The 17,838-nt window shown below is 40.3% G+C and overlaps 1 protein-coding gene across 3 annotated transcripts in view; it reads right to left on the minus strand.

Annotated features, from left to right (window-relative positions):
• Rab3c (RAB3C, member RAS oncogene family) overlaps window positions 1–17,838 on the minus strand; it is a 242,622-nt gene that overhangs the window by 11,279 nt on the left and 213,505 nt on the right. The window lies entirely within an intron of this gene.

The following is a 17,838-nucleotide window of genomic DNA, read 5'->3' on the forward strand; positions in this document are numbered from 1 at the left end:
GCAGTATATAACTCTCTATCCAGGTGAATCAGTGTCTTCAAACACTTGTGTGTTTTCTCTGCACTTAAAAATGTCATGGGTATTTGAAGATCATAACCACACAGACAACCGCTGTCAACTTTATTCATCTACTAACTCAGGAGACTGTGCGGCTGCTGTCTCCCAGTACCTCAGCATATTAAAAGAGAAATCTTTGTCTCCCATTCACACATGTCAGTATCTGTGGGAAGCCAGGAAGCCAGTCAGCGATGCTTTAGAAACTGTCTTCCTTATAAAACTTTGAAGACTGCTACCAGTTTACTGTGTAGCAGGACAGTGAGGTTCAGCAAGATCAGATAAGTAGCCCAAGGTCACACAGCAAGTTGACTGTCAAATTTGACAAGGATCCCCTGCTAAATAGGTTACTGATGTAGCTTCCAGGCTTGGACACCTGTCCCTTACCCATTGTCTGCTGTCAATACTTTTGGCACACATGTTTTCAGCAACCAGTCAGTGAATACTTTCTAGAAGCTCTGACTGTGTTCTTATTTCCCCCTTATAACCTTTCTGATTTCTGTCTGGCAGAGGCAGCATTGCTCCTACGTTGAATGAGCACCGTGCCATGGTCCAGCACATCTCTATTTTAGGCTTCCTCATGCCTCATCCTGAAAGCCGTACCTTTCTAAAAGCCGTCCCAGGCACAGCAAGACACTCCTCTATGCATGACTTTTTGCTTCAGGTTCTCTTGGTGTCATGAAGTAGAATCTTGGAAGGATTTTTAGAACAATGTGTAAAGAAAGAAGGGGAAAACCAAAGCTAACTGTTTGCCCCCTTTTTGATGTGCAGGTCAAAGAGGCAGCAGAGAGAGGGTGCAAACCAGATTCCACTTGAGGGGCCAAGAGGAATGCTCCTCTATCCTAATTTCATGGCACTGGCACCCCACCTGCACTGGAATCACCTGAAATGCTTGAAACCGTCTAAACTCCAGCCAAAACATTCTGAACTTGAAACGGTGATGGGGTAATGGTTCCATATTTTAACAGGTTGCTCGGGTTTCTCATGCATATGAAAGGGTAAGATTCACTGTCCTTGGTGCACTCGTGTTCATAGCAGCATAATGAAAAATAGAGAAAAAGGAAACAGGTGACCATAGACCTATGAATGGATAAATAAAACATGATATACACATGCAGTAGCAGTTTTTTAACTGTAGAAAAAGGAAAATTTGATTCATGTTACTATATGGATAACATTTCAGGACACTAAACTAGGTGGAATAGACTAGTCCCCAAAAGAAAAATACGATGTCATTCTACATGCAGGAGGTATCTAGAGTAGTTTACTTGACAGAGGCATAAAGTAGAATGGAGGTTGCCATAGGGTGGGGGAAGAGGAAATGGGGAATTCATAGGCAGACAGTTTCAGTTTCACAAGTGAAAAGAGTTCTGGAAATTGGCTGCACAAAAATGTGAGTGTACTTGACCCTATTGAACCATATACCTAAAGTGAATACGAAGGAGATGTTTACATTATGCATATTTAAATACAATTGAAAGTATTCATGATCTTCATACACTACTGAAAGAAAAATCAAATGATGAAACCTTCTTGGAAAACAGTCTGGCAGTTCCTCAAACTGACCCCTCAATTCCTCTCTTGGCTATACCCTCAAGAGAAATGAACACTGAAGTTTACATAAAACAGTGCGCACAAATGTTGAGAGCAGCATTAGTTATAATAGCTAAAGTGTCAGAACAGTCCAAGTGTTCACCATCTGTGGATGGAGAAATAAAATGTGGCATATCCACATGGTGGGATATTATTCCCCCATAAAACGTGATAAAGTACCGATACATTCTACAGTGTGGGTGAACATTAAAGAGAATATGCTAGGTAAAAGAACCCAGGCGTAAAGGACCATATATGATATGATTCATTTTATCTGAAATGTTCAGTACAGGTGAATCTATGGAGACTGGGTGTTCGTGGTTACCTGGGGGCAGTTAGAGAAAGAGGAGCAAAGAGGAGTAAATGCTGATGGGAGTTCTTTTCTGGGGTGATAAAAACCTTTCACAATTGATTTTGATGACGGTTCATAGCTCTGTGACTATGCTAAAATAATCAAATCATACACTTTATATGGGAAACCTGTGTAGTACACGAATTATGTCACAATAAGGCTCTTATATATTTTGAAAAAAGAGTCACTGTCCTATATAAATGAGAGTGTGTGGTCCTTAGACACCTTTCTAGAAGGAAAACTCCATGCCCTATTGGGGAAACCACTCTAGCAACTGGTAGAGTCCTGCATTAGAAACATTTCCTGCTCTGACACAAACCCTGCAGAAAGATGCTTCTGATCAACCTTTTTGCTCTGCTGTCATTGCAGATGAAAGAGAAGCTGCTTTATCTTAGTGGGCATTTTGAGAACTTGCTGTTGAACATGAAGAGCATGAATCCCATAGCACAGCTCTGGCTTGCTGGCATTGCGCTCTATTTGCTCTTTGAGTGGAGAAATCTTCAGAGAAGTCTGGTAACTTTTCACACTGACCCCAGGGGCAGCAAGTGGTCTAGTAGGACAAGAGCACACTACACACTGAGGGGTGGGCTCCAAGCCTACTGAAATGACACAGCACGTCACAGAGACTCCCTTCTGCTTGTGACTGTACTGTGTTAACATTAATACTTGCATTAATCATTTAACCATCCCTTATTCCAGTGCATTAATAAAAGCAATCTTATAGGTAATACCTACTGCATTCCCACATGTCAGTAACTACATCATACTGTGAAATGTCATTTGTTTTCATAAGATATTCTGCAGATTGTTACTCTTTCTTCATCCAAGGAAACTCCTGAACACCAGATGGGGCTCTATGATCTTTTAAGTTTCATTTTGAAAGAAAAACTGAAATTGCTAATTTATTTTTTCGAGAACATAGTTACTAATAGCACAGTACAGTAAATCATTTTCATCCTGAATTGTTAAAAGTCTATGTTAAGATAGACTTTTAACATAAATAAATAGGAACTTCTATTTCCAATGCCATGAATTTCCTTTCTTGTGGAATAGGACAGGCCAGAGCTGCAAGGGAAGGTCATTCTGCTACCAAGTGGGTGACAGTTGGGCCAGAAGTAAGGCTCGCTGAGCAGCAGGACAAGCTGTCATAGTAGATTGTCCCATACTGGGCCCTGGCCTGAAGGCAGACTTCAGTAGGAGGAGTGGGCAAAGATTCTGACCCATTTTCCGGAAGAAGGGCCAAAGAAAGTGGACCAAAGCCAGAGAAAAGCAAGAACAGGAGCGGAGTCAAAGGTTAGTGCTGCAAAAAACAGCAACAACAAAAAAACCCCAGAAAAAAAACCCTAAAAAATCACAAAATAAAACCACCAGTTCTGCCATTATATCCCTGTCTTGAACAAGGTATGACCAGATGGTAGGATTCTGAAACTGTTCAAGAATCGTTCAATGGCTCTGCTGGTTCCTGCCTCATGTAGATTTCCTTCCTGCGTTTCCCCTTCTAGACATAAGACAGACTCCCTTCATATCTGGGAAATACACACGGAAGGAAAGATCTGTCTGAGTTTGCTGTTGTCAAGGATGCACACTACGAATCATCTTTCTTGGCCTAATGTCACCTTCCTGGGGCTTCTCATTCACGCTGACCCTAGACCTATGCCCGCACATCCCAACCCCCACTTCAGCCTCGCTTGTCCTCTCCCCATCTGGTGGACGGCCTCAGCACAGTTCCCACTGAATCTCTCCCCACACAAATCTCGCTTTGAAGCCATCCTCTCCCCATTCTAACGTAACCCTCAAGATAGAGTTTTCTGGGTGTGACACTTGGCCCTCAAACTGCTGAAAATTTAATCTTGAGCCAACTTTTTACAAAAAATTCAGGAATTTCCCCCCATGCATATTCAGTTTCTTGCATATCTTGAAACCTTGGACTCCTCAGTCTGCTAAGCCTGTTAGAGCACACCCTGCAGCTGACATACTTCACATAGCAGTCTCTCTCCAGCTGACTGTAGTACCCAGCATTCACAAGTTAGAAGAGGCAAGGTTTTACTTTAGTTCAGTCTGTAGAGGTTTAGTCCATAGTCAACTGGCTTCAAGTGAGGGCAGCACGGCAGAGGGGCATGGCGGAGAAGAAACAGTTCATGGCATTGCAGGCAGGAAGCAGTGAGACTTCTTTCTTCTTTCCATTTTTAATCCATCCAGGCTACAAGCCACCCACAGCCAGCGTGGGTCTTCCCTCTTCAGTAAATCCATCATCCACGCCCAGGACTGTGCTAAACCAATCAGTAGACTGATTCATTTTCATACACCCATGTTCCAGTTACTCCCGAAAGCCCTGCTTATGCATGCATAAGGCTTTGGGGGGGGGTGATCTAGATATAAGCCACAATGTCGTGAAATACACATTTCAGTTGTTGGTTTTCTTTGTACTTGAGCATGACTTTCTTGGCATCCATGTTTTTATCAACAGTGGGGAAATGAAAGCTATACAGAGAAAGGCTTCTCATTTCAAGAAAAAGAAATGTTTTGTGCAAATGTTATTCTATGTATTTAATCTGCAACCAAATTGTGTTTGAATCTCATACCTGGCTGCCTTACTGAGTTAATTGTTTACATCACCTGCCTGTCCCCTGTAGATATATGAGTTTGAAAACTTTCAGATCTAGCTGAGTTCCTTTCTGGATATAAGGTCTTGTCTGATAATTCTAGACCACACTGGGAATTTGCAGCTTCCTATCAATTCTTCTTCTTTCATCATAAGTTTGGAACTTGCTTGCCATTTTGTGTTAGGCATATATCTTGCATAACATTAAATTCAACCTTTCAGCCATTTTAAAAGTGCATAGTTTAGTGCTTTTAGTATAGTCACAATGTTGTTCCACTATCACCATTAATATAATTTCAGCACTTCATCATCCCCTCCAGTAAATTCTGTGTCATGAAGCAGTCACACCCCATTCCCTGCCTATCCCCCACACCAGGTGCATTTTGTTCTGCAGGTAGATTGTACATTTCATATGGTGTCCTCCATATCCCTTGAACTACTTAACACAGTTTCCTGAACAACAGGGTGCCCAGTCAATATTGTCAAATTAAAAGACTGATTGCTCTTAATTGGCAGGGAGAACCCAGTAGGGTGTGTGTGTGTGTGTGTGTGTGTGTGTGTGTGTGTGTGAAGAAATGAAAGAGAATCACTTTTTTCCTTTGTTCATACTTACAAAGTGACTAAACCTGTGAGCGATTTTGTCAGCCACATTATTTCTAGATGGAGTTTACCAAGCATGGAATTCTACATAAAACCATTTTGGTTTTGCCTTGTGGGAAATTTATGATATAAAACAAATTAAACCAGCTCTCTTCACTCATGAGGAAAACCACATTTCTGAAAGCTCTGAAGAAGTGCAGGCTGTTATACTTCAATATCTGAACCACTGTTAAAGTGTTGAGAAGTCAACTTCTATCAGTCTGATTTTAATAAAGAGATAATGATCATTTATGTCAGAGTGGCTATTTATATGCAAATACATGCAAAATGTTTCTTAAAGAGTTTGTGCTTTTAAGTTCCTTAAATAGTCCCTTTGTATCTTCAGATATTTCAATAGTTTTTCAATGATAAAGAAGTCATTTTCCATCTCAGCCTATCTATGAATTATCAACAAAAGCACCAATCATTGTATTTGTACAGGATTGTCCAGGTACACTAGCATTTAAGTGTATTATCAATTAGCAGGTTACATTTTGTTATGAGGTGTTGCATACAAAACAGAACATATAACATAATATATTGTGAAGTCGCAGAGCCCGAAGTAATGATATTTCACTGTATTATCCAAGGATGTGGTATCTGAAGTATAACTAACACTCACTAAGCACACTGTTCTGCCACCGGTCAAGGTCGGGAAGCTTCACTAGAGATTTGGGCACCCAGGAGGAAAGACACGGAGTTGTGGGAATGTCTGGCTTGCCTTTTCCCCATCAGCAGTGTGGGAGCAATGCTGAACACTCCTCCTGCCTTATATATAATATGACACAAAGCTGATAATTTGCCAACAATTTATATAACACAGACTGTTGTTTACATATTCACTCCACATGCATGGGCTATATACCATGCTGACTCACTAGCAAGTGGAAGGCCTAGGCAAGAAGCTTGACTTCATCCATCTTGGGTACCTTGACCACACACATAAACTACCGTATGTGCAGATCTGGTACTATACTACAGATTTTATATTTACTTGCTAGTTGTGGAATTAGCTCCATGAAGTTGAGAAAAGTGTTGGAGTCACATATGTGATAAACTGGGGCAAGAACTAAATAAAGTCTGAGTCCTCAGCCCCCACGGCAACCTATGCACATCCCCAGTGTCTTCTCTCATGTATCCTGGCTTCACATATTCTATGCTCCACCCATTCTGTGCTCCACCCAACGTTATGGAGTAATGACTGTTGGCTTCATAGGAATGTCTTTGGGGACTTTTTTTCCATTCCAAGTAAGATGTAGAGTATTCATGTTTGCTAATTCTCAACAGGAAATTCCTAAATCTAACTCCTTTCACAGGTAACACAGCCTACCTCCTGCCTGTCTAGATGAGACACCAAAAATTATATAAAGCTTGACCTGATTTTTTTTCATATGGGAATAAATTCTGAAAGCTGTAATGAAGTCACCCCTTCTCTTGATAAAGGTTGTATCTATCTTTGAACACTCAGAGCTGAGAATGAGATGATGAATCTTAGTCTTTAAAGCTCCTTCTTTCAGTGGCCACTTCTTTGTCAAATAAAGCCAATTCAGGTGAATGCTGGTTAATCAAAGTCAAAGGTAAAGGAGGAATAGAACTGGGTACAGTACCCTTATTTAGTGGGAAAATTTGATGGCTTTTATGGTCAAGAGATCATGGAAAGTGGAGGAGGGTTGTTGGAATTTGGGACTGAGACTAGAAAAAGTCTCTGCTGAGAATAAAGTTACTAAGCAAGTGCCACAAAGTGAATGTGAGCAAGCTCCTGCAGAAGGAGCCTGCACCAAGATAAGATTAATAAATAACTTTCTGTGAGAATGAGATACTCCCCAAAACCTAGAAAGGAACTAAGGTGTCTCCTAAACTTATAAAATTGAGGGAAAGAATTCTCTTTTAGTTGTGGTCTAAAGAGTTAAAAGTTTCCAAGGTAAAGTTCTCAGAAAAATGGAGTTGGTCTGTGTGGAGGGAAATAAAGGAGAATCAAGGACTGAGAGTGTTCAGGGCCCAGAGTAGCCTATCCTGGCTGTGTGGGAATGACTCCACCATGATAAGAAGCACTGTCCTCACTTAAGGGTGTTACCTTAATGTACAGGCCAGGCACATCATTGGGAACCTTCTCTTATATCTAGAGCCATGGAGAAATCTTACAAAACTGTCTTTTGAGAATATTTTTTTTCAACTGATGAAAGAACACATTGATTATTTGACAGAAATACAGACATTCCCTGAATTACAATGATTTGACTTACAGGTTTCCAATTTTACAGACAGTGCTATTTTTCACTTTGAATGCAGTACTTAATAAATTACATGAGATACTCAACACTATTTTAAGGTAGCCTTTGTGTTAGATGACTAGATGTAGGCTGATGTGTGCTGAATATATGTAAGGTAGGGCAAGCTAATCTATGATGTTTGGCAGGTTGGGCGTGTTTAATGAATTTCCAATTTAACAGTATTTTCAACTTAGGTTTACTGGGGCATAATGCCATGGTAAATCAAGGAGTACCTATTACCAACTCTTTGCATTTAAGCTCAGCAGGGCAAATACTAAAAGGTATTTTCAGTCCCTTGAAAATTTGGTCAGTGTGTTTTTTTCCCCACTGTGCCTACTCACGGTAAATTTACCTTAAGAGAAGAAATAACACTGTCCAGTGTGCAAAGATGATGAACAGGTCTGGACCTCTGCAGAGTGCTTCTATAAAGTCTACATTTCACAATACAATATAAACAAACAGCCCTTGAATTCAGCTCTTTCAATCCCTAACACTTAGCAGATTAAATTCTACCTAGAGGTTGCATTTTTTGCAGTGTTTGGGATCAAAGTGATGTAGTTTATGTTTCTTATATCTGATGTTCATTTTGGGTAAGATTGATGTTAGTACCTTTGAGTTTTTAAGAGCCAAATAAAAAATGAAGCCAGCAGCATATGCATATCTTTGTTACATGGAACTGGATTAATTTTTAAACATGTCACCAAATGGGTCTGTAAGTTTGTATGGGTGGAAAGAGGGCAGAACTTGGAAGATCACCCTAAGACAAGAAGCAGTGGTGGGATTCTGAGCCCAATTCAAGAAAGATGAGGGATGGTCAGTTTGGTAAGATAGGGAAGGAGACCAAAAGTATGAAGTTGGTTACAGAATAAGCTCTGACACACAAGTGACAGGAGGATAATGGGAGTCTGGAAGCTCTTCTGGAAATCTTTTGGAAGACTCTGCGTATGGGTGGCCCTACAGCAGTTGGACCTGTGAGAATGGGGTAACCTGGGAGTCAAACATTGGCAGAGACTTGGATTGGTGACAAGGAGCACAGGAAAGACCATATAGATTAGGGGGGTTGACTAAAGAAAGCAATGAGCATATCAGAGATTTGCCAGGGTCCTGATGATTCACTCTGGGGAACAGAAGCTGAGTAGAGATTTAGAAGAAGAAAGGGAGCATGCAGAACCCGGAGCTGGTGTGCATCCCTCAAGGGTACTGCATGGCTGAAGTGTCTTGGGCTGGATGGTCAAAACATTTATCATCCAAACTGAGTCGCTTTTGAGACGAAAAGAAGTGCTATGAGTGTTTACATTGGGAAATGGGTATCAAGTCAGACTGTCCTGAGCAATGTGGGTCACATGGCCACTGTATTCAAAGGAGCATCCACATGAGGAATGAATTTCAGCTTCTGGTACACAAAGTAGAGATCTATAAGTTGTGAAATACAGATCAACTTAATAGGACTTGGGGAGCACAAGGGAGCTGAGTACCAGGAGGAAGTGACCGCTCGTTTCTGCTAAAGCTATGGGGGTTGGCACACCTAGACAAACCAAACACAGTAAGAGGCACACCTGATTTATTTTATACCTCCTGGGAATACTTAGGTAAAATGAACATGAGCCAGGGGAAATAATGATAGGGTAGGTCTGCTTCTCTGCAGCTAGCTGTGTGCAGCCAGGTACTCAGACCATTTGAATAACATTTGAATAACATTGCTGGGACTCCCTGCTGAATCCAGAAGTTGGCAATCCTCATTCTTTCATAAATACTACAATTAAGATTTCAATAAATCTTCAGAAGCTGCTGAAGAACAGTCAGCACAAATTTGGGGCAGGTAGTTTGAGTTTTAGAAACAGGCTTCAGGGCAATGCTAGCCTCATTAGAGTGGCTGACTCCTCCACCTGGCTTTCTTACAGGATTGTTTTTGCTGGAGCAAGGGGAAAATAATAAAAAAAAAAAAAAATTGAAGGAAAAAATCATCCTTCATTAAACTGGTGTGGCTGCAGGCAATGTTGATGGTTTGAGCTCAAGAGGAAAGCTTCTAAACGGCCAAGGTTCCCACATTGTGTCCACTAGAGCTGTCCCTGATCCTCTGGCTTTGGTGCTGCTGCTCACTAAATGGCCCTTGGCAAGTTAAACTCGCACTCTAATGACAGGCTGAAGCCAGTGAAATGAGGGGAGCTATAAAGAGGCATTCACCACTGAACTCTTAAAGTACAAGCAGTCTTTTGCTTAAGAGAAGCTTAACAGTGAAGATACAGACAGCCCTGAAAGCCAGTTCTTACAGTTTGCTTCAGGGTTTTGGAAAATTATATGAATATGTATTTTATAAATTATATAATGTGCTATTAGACTAATACAAAATATACCCAATGACTAAAAGAAAATGAAGTCGAGATATTGGTAATATATATTAATGTGTTTCTTTCTGTACTCTGCTTGAATTAACCACTCTAATTCTGGGAACACTGCTGTAGTAATTGATCTAAAACGAAGTCCAATCTTGTTCCTCCACTGTTTTCAGTCTGACCCTGGTTTCCTGGTATATGTAGAACACAGCCCAAGTTCTTCAGCCCTGCAAATATGCTTGCGATAGCATGACAGCTTTTCTGGGATTAGTTAGGTCTCTCAGGGGTGCTGCTGCTTCCCAGAGGAATCCTCACCTCTTTTTCCATCTACCCAAAGCCTTTCTGTCTTCGAGACCTAGTTTAACCTGTCTCCTCAGTCTGAACTTCCTCAGACCTCCCGACTGGCAAGTGGATGTTCTTAATTTCACAATTACTCTAACTCTAAGACTGCACTCTAGCATTGCACATAGACTTTTAGCAGTCATTATTTTTGTGTCCATTACTGCCCAGAATCTTCTAGCAGGGCAGGAATTTTGTCTTCTTGTACCTTTCCTCCCAGGCCTGGCCAAGAGTTAGTGCTCACTGATACTGAAGGCAAGCGTGAACAGATGAATTAATAAATGAGCAAATCAGTAAAGAACTGTAAGGTATTCCTGAATCCTGCTTTGAAGCGTTTATTTTCTGTTTCCAAAAAGAAAGAAATTAGTGAGGCCCACTGGAGTTTGGAAAGAGAGTCATTGGCTCATTTATTTTAGCTCAGTGAATTTTTGTGCAATCCCAAGTGGGCTTTTCTAAATTCTCACTGGAATCATTAAGTATGCCTTGTTATAAACCTCAAATTCTTTTTCACATCCCCAAAAGCCTTTTTAAGAATTTTTGTTCCCACTAGCCATGGAGCAGAAGGCCAGGGAGCACGAGAGGGTCAGGGTGAAGCCGCGTAGAACCCCAGGTCCCTTTGGCTGAGCAGCGGATCCCAGCGGTGAAAAGCAGCACCAATTACGTACAGCTTTCCTGTCTTGGCAGGCCCGGCAAATATGCCTTGTTTTTTCTCCCATAGTTCAGTGTTTCTCAATCATGTCTACACATTGGGATAACCTGAGACTATAAAAATACTGATGTCTAGGCACTATGCCAGTATTCCAGATGGCTTGGGATATGCATTTGGCACGGAATTTTTAAAAGATTCCTAGGTTATTAAAATGTGCAGCCAAGGTTGAAAATCCATCCTCTAGATTCCAACTCCCTTCTAAATTTGTTTTTCTCCTGCTGATTTCTCCTTAGCTGGTTTGAATGATCTCCTATGTCTCCTATATCTCTGTTAATCTCAATCTCAGAGCAGGCTGAACACTCAAAATAGCACATTCCATGAATCAAGTAGCACACTCCAGGAGTTTTAGTCATGTAAAAGGGGACTTCCTTAAGTAGTCTGAGATAGAGCTTCCCTTAAACACTACTCTAAAGGCACTGATAAGTTGCTGTACACTTTAGTGGAAACTATGGATCTCAGGGAAGTACTTATGGGCCATGGAGTGGGGCACCAAAAATCTCCAGACATTCTTTATAAAGCTCAGGATGGCTGTCATTTTCTACTTCATTAGTTAGGAAAATACCATAAAGCTAGTACATTTGTTAAAAAAAAAAGAGTATGCATTTGAGTAAGACTGCATTTAAGAGGATTTATGCTTCATAATGATCTTTCTGGCATATTTCACAGGAAGGATCGTTAGAAAAGTGTGGAGGCCAAGAACTATTTTAATAGGCTTACAAGCCACATTTCCTCCTGAATTTTAGCAAACTAGATTCAGTTAAGACCTATAATGTATCTCAAGGTCATGCCAAGGTTAGGATGACTGCAGTAGATCTTAGCAGTGGTGGAAGATGCGATGCTGCTCTGGTAATTCTCCTTCCTGGCGAATGTGTAAAGAGAAGTTGCTGACTTAGGGTCAGACCACGTGGATCCAAAAGTTTGGGGTCTCACAACCATGTGATTCACATTGCAATTTCTGACTTTTTCTCTCTTTTACCTGGGTTGGAAATGAGAGACAGGGGATACAGATTTAAGATTCCAAAAGGCAGAGCTCCCTAATCAGGCATCCTGGGTCGCTCAGAGGCAGTAGCAATCAGAAACATAGTTGCTAAAATCAAGGAGGTAGATTTTTTTGTCAGGATTATGATGATGTTTTATTCACCTCTTTCTGTCTGGATTATAATGATGTTTTATTCACCTCAATCTTCTTTTTTCCAAGCCTGATACAAGGTGCGTGAGGCAGCATGGTCAATAGGCCTGAAATCTGACCCCTGATAGAACAGCATCTATACCTTTTCTATTAGCCATAGTAGATCTACTTTCCCTGATTTATCCTTTTGGAAAGCAGCAACATATTCTGCCATATCTCTCCTCACCTCCAGAGATAGCTGGTAGCATCAATATATTATGCAAAAGACTACCAGCTTTGTTTGTCTTAAGGTTACCTCTTTCTATTTTAAGTGATATTCTCTTAAAGGAATTGTTCCATTGAGGCAGTATTTATCAAATTCATATATGTCAAAGTTCATAGACATAAAATATGTCTTTTTGTCAGTCTCTGTATTCTTCCTTTCTTTCTCTTTCTCCTTCATTTCCCTCCCCTCACCCCCAACCTTCTAAGGAACAGGGTCTCACTAAACTGCCCAGGCTGGCTTTGAACTTGTGATCCTCTTGCCTCAGCCTCTAAAAGTCCTTAGACTCCAGGTGTGTGCCACTGTGCCATCTTTACTTGCTTAAAACAAGTAACTGCATAAACATTGAATACCATGCTTCCCATTCAACACAAGCAGTGATTGAAAATTATGGTGAATGTTAAAAAAATCTCCAAACTTATTGCAATAAAAGATACATCGTCAAGAATTATGCAATAAGTTTGTTCAAAATGTGGGGGAGGTATTTTAGAGGGGCCTAACAGCAATATGTCATTTACTATAATGAATTTTTGTCATTCAAAAATTTTATATTTTGATCATCCTTTATTGATCAAAATGTTAATGGCAATTTCTGTCAAGTAAAAATATCTACCTTCTTCACTATCTCTGGCACCAAGACATTGCTGGCTCTTCCTCAGAGTCAGAATGACCGCAAAAGGTAACCCTTTGAATTGATTCGGGATGTAGAGGCAGCCACTACAGCACGACTAATGATATTCATGAACGAGGACTTCCAGAACTGCTTTAGAAATTAGCAAGAATGACGGGCTGAGTGTGCTCTATGTGAGGGGGAGTATTTTGAGAGGCATTAATGATACTATGTCATTTACTATAACAGAATTTTTAAAAACTTCAGTGTTCACCATAGTAGTTTCCATCCTGTCTTGCAGATGCATCAGATACACGCAGGCACTGAATCTTGCTGAGCACTGCGTCACTGCTGTGTTCCACAGACGCGTGTGTTCACCAGTTTCTGATTGCAACTTGTATATGCATATGGGTGTTCTCTAGCCCTGGGTTTTCTTCTGGTATGAATATTTTATTTTGACAAAAATGAACTTTAGAAACAGATTTTACATTCTTAAACTTCCACTTACTTAAAAAAGCGAGAGACAGGGCATCTTAGACTCATTTTCAGGCATGAATTGACTTGTAACAGATTTTTAAATTGTATGAGCTACTTACACCTTCATGACATTTGATTGTATTTTGGATCTACTGACCACGCTTTTAGGTCCACAAAAGGGAAAAACGCTTTTTATGAGTTTTTATTTGGCAGATGAATAATAAAAACAGCAAAATCATTTAATGAGAAAAGAGGAGAAATTGTTCAGTTCAGAAAGATGGCAAAATGTAGGGAGTATTTTGTATTTGTCAGAAATTCTCATGGGGTGCCTGTGCTGGACAAAGAAGGACATAAGCATGTGTCTGAGATTTAAAAATATGTGTGCATTATGTCATGATAACTATATGGGTAGAGAATAACCAGAAATAGTACCTATTATTTACTTCTGCAAGAATACTAATGCAAATTAAAACACATAAAAACTGGCTCCTTACTAATTATTCATAAAAAATTACTTATCTCCGAAAGCAATTATAATTTATCTACAGTCTTTGTTCTCTGACTGCAGTTTTGTGAAACCTAGAATTTTCTAGCCTTTCAGAATTTATTAATAGGGCTCAATTATTTTTCTCCTTATGACTTCAAGGTGATGCAAATATTTTTCCCACTATAAATTTCTTTTCCCCAAGTAAATTACTTTTATTTTTAATGAAACATAGCCTTAATTATTTCTCTTAATTTTTCCTGTTTAATATTTAATAGGTGTGATCAAAATATATGGTGACTGTCTAAATGAAAAGAAATTACGACAGTGAAAGACACAAACCCATTAATCCCACCCCATATATCCCTTCCCTTGGAATGTACATACCCTGCGGCTACTGTCACTTTCTGAAGCAGTTCTGGAAGCCTCTACTGTAAGTGTTTTAAGGAGGTGTAATAAAAAATACAGTGAATGCTGCAGCCAAGTGACACCAAGTGCCACCCAGGAGAATGTCAGGCTCACAAAAACATACAGTGTGTTCTCATTCTCTGAATCTGGTACCATGTGACTTCTGTCTCTTTCCCAAAGTCAAAATAAACAGGAAAGGTAAATATTTTAAATTGATTCAGGACATTCAGGCCATTATAACAAGGTAACTAAAGAATGAAAGAGGACTTCCAGAATTGCTTAGAAAATGGTAAGAATGATAGGATAAGTATGAGGAAAGCAAGGAAGAGTACTTTAAGGGGGGATTAATGGCAATGTGCCCTTTACTGTAATCAATTTTTTAAAAATTTAAACATTCACTATATTCTTCAATCATACCTTACAGTTTTACATCTAAAATTTAAATTTTAAGATTGTACATGTTTATAATTGTCACATATATATATTTTTTTCAGTACTAGAGATTGAACCCAGGGCTTTGAGCATCTGAGGCAAATGTTTTACCACTGAGTTGCATCCCCAGCCATGTAACTTACATATTTATTTAAAAAATGGCATTTGGTCATAGAGTCTCACTATATAGTCCAGACTGATCTCAACTCAGAAGGGAGCTCAGGTTGCCTCAGATTTACAGAAATCCTTCTTCACAGCTTCCAAGTGCTGAGATTCCAGGTGTATGCTACCACACTCTGCTTGTTTAAAATTTTGAGACAAGGTCTCATTGGTTTTATAGTCATGTGTCACCACATCCAGCATAATTGCCGTATTTTAAATTCTACATAAATTTTAAAACAAAACATTCTTATGAATTATTATAGGTACATGCCTATAGACTGAATGTTAAAAGCATACAAAGGCAAAATAATATCAGCTACAGGAGACTCCTGGCCATTGACATCAGAATCCTAGAAATTTAGTTTCTTTTTTTTTTTTTTTTTTTGCAGTACCAGGGATCGAACTCACAACCTGCGCTTAGCCAGGCAGGTGCTTATGCCACTTAGCTATATCCCCAGCCCCAAAATTTAGTATTATATGAAAGTCACAAAAGTATCTGTTATCGATGTAGATTCCTAGGATTTACCTCAGAAACTCTTATGCAGCAGGTCCGAGTTGGGGTTGATGAGCATGCACTGGCAACCCCAACAGAATCAGCTGCAGGTGGATGCAGAAGCCTGAAGGTGAAGGTGAGGTTAATGCTGGAACAAGATTCGGAGTCATTAATCCATAGGTGGAGCAAAAACCTTGGTGCAGACAGGAATATCCAGGACAGGGTACAGACAAAGAAGAGTGATGGGCCCAGTGGGGGAAAGCCAAAATGGAAGGAGCAAAAGGAAAGGGAGAAGTCTACCAGGGAGAGAACAGACGGCCCCGGGTACAGAATGGAGAGCCCATGGCCACAGAAAACAAGGTTGCAGCATTAACGTCCTTACTTTGGAAACACCCTCAATTTGTGGAAGAGGAGGGCACAGAGATGACGTGGGCATGGGTGGATAGTTTGCTTCCCTTCCCCTTTTTGCTCTTGCTGCTTTTGCTGTCTTGTGCTGCCTTGAAGTGTTGCCCCTGTGCCATGCCACCCTGCCTTGGAGCCAACTGATTATAGACTGAAATCTCCACAAACGGTGAGCTAAATAAACCTTTGCTTCCTTAATTTTGGGCATTGTCTCAGCAATGAGAGAAAAGTAACCAAGGATAGGCCCTACAATGTTTCCTGGAAAACAGGGTTGCTTGTCAAATTACATTCCAAGCACCTGTCATGTTATCAACAATCAGTGTCTGGTGAACTAAATTCTCACAAGGATATTTGCCATAGAGGAACTTTAGAGCTTGTCTGCTACTTGGTTCCAAGTACCCTAATTAGGATGGGCCAAATGTTGCATGGATATAGCCACCCATTATGGAGATTTAATCGTAACCAAATCAACAAGGCAGTTGTTTTGAGCCATCTGCCAAGATATAGTAATGACTTTTAAAACAATACCTAACCTTGGTGTGTGATAGTATTCTGGAATTTTGTCAGTAATTTTAAAAAAATTAAGCAAAGGCCTTTAAAATCATTGAGACTCTAAGAGTGTTTTTTTCCCCCAAATTATCTCTCTTGATCATTTATAGACACATGTAGTCATGAGGTGAACAAACCACACCACACCAAAGGAGGTAAATGGCTCTCGAAGGACACTAGTGTGTCGGTCGTCATGACAACTGCTGATTTTATTGAATAGAGAGAAAAAAATCAATTAGAAACCAGGGGAAGAACTCGCACAGGAACATAAAACCTTTCTGCCTCACAATTTCGGGAACTTTCCCACATCTGTACTGTGAATGGAGAGGGTTGTTGTGAGCGCCAGGCAGAGGAGTCTAAGAAAAGTCACACTGTTCCTGCATTTCCATGCTTCTAATATTCCTTCCGTAACCTGACCTTCTCCATACCAAAGCATCTTACCAGAGTGGTAAAAATGCAGCCCATTACCTGGATCTTTTGTACTGACATTGAACAGTTCTTGCTTCTAATCTAGTTTTCTTTGAACCAGACAGTTTTTAGGTTTATTTATAGAGACAGCCTGCATCTGCGTGGGAGTTTCTTCTCCCATGTGGCATATGTTTGGCCAGTTATGAAAATACAGGAAAAGATGCCTGAAGAATCCATCCTTCAAGGCTCTTATGGGTTCTATTTCTCTCCTTCCTTGGAGACCTACTATTCTCTCTCCCTATTTTACTGAGAATACTCAGACAGGTTGCCAAGTTTTTCAGATCTTCCTAAAACATTGTTAAATTGGTTGAATGGGGAGAGACCCTATTGTGAGAACAGACATGAGCTGCGTGACATTTTCTTCATCGAGTGATAGCTTTTACTGCAATGAGCTCATTGATCTCATGAGGAGATGGTAGAGCTCCCAGAGTGAGCTGTGCACGATTCAGTTCTGAGATCACCGGAAGATAGGCTGACACACTGGGAGGGCTCTGTTTTGCTATTCCTGATGCAACCACAGCAAGCTGAGCTTGAACCCAGCAAATGTGGATTCTCATTTTTGGGTTCCCTGATTACATCTGACATACTGGAGGGTATATAATAGGTGTTTGGTAAAAATGTCTCATGTTAATCTGTCAATTCCTCCTTTACACTGAAACCCTAGCTTACTCGCTTTAGCGTTTTGCTCTTTAGAGACAGTATTTGTGTTTGAAATGGCCTTGCTGTTCCTAAAGCTCTCACATAGTATCTCATTTGATGTTACCTATAAGGGCTCGGTTAAGTAGGCGTAGGTTATGCTAATTATATTTCAGTAATGGGGACTGAACCCAGGGCCTTCACACACTAACCTACATTCTCAGCTCTTTGTGTGTGTGTGTGTGTGTGTATATTTTTTTTTTCTGAGACAGGATCTTGCTAAGTTGCTAACTTGCTTAGGCTTAGCTCGAACTTATAATCCTCCTGCCTTAACCCTCCCAGAGTGCTGGGAGTGATACTCATTCTTGAGAGATGAGGAGATTGATTCTTGAGAGGTTTATAACAGTAACACGGCTTACCAATGATGTCCAGAAC

The sequence above is a fragment of the Chinchilla lanigera genome, unplaced genomic scaffold, assembly GCF_000276665.1.
Source record: "Chinchilla lanigera isolate Chin_1 unplaced genomic scaffold, ChiLan1.0 scaffold00045, whole genome shotgun sequence".
NCBI classification, from domain to species: domain Eukaryota; kingdom Metazoa; phylum Chordata; class Mammalia; order Rodentia; family Chinchillidae; genus Chinchilla; species Chinchilla lanigera.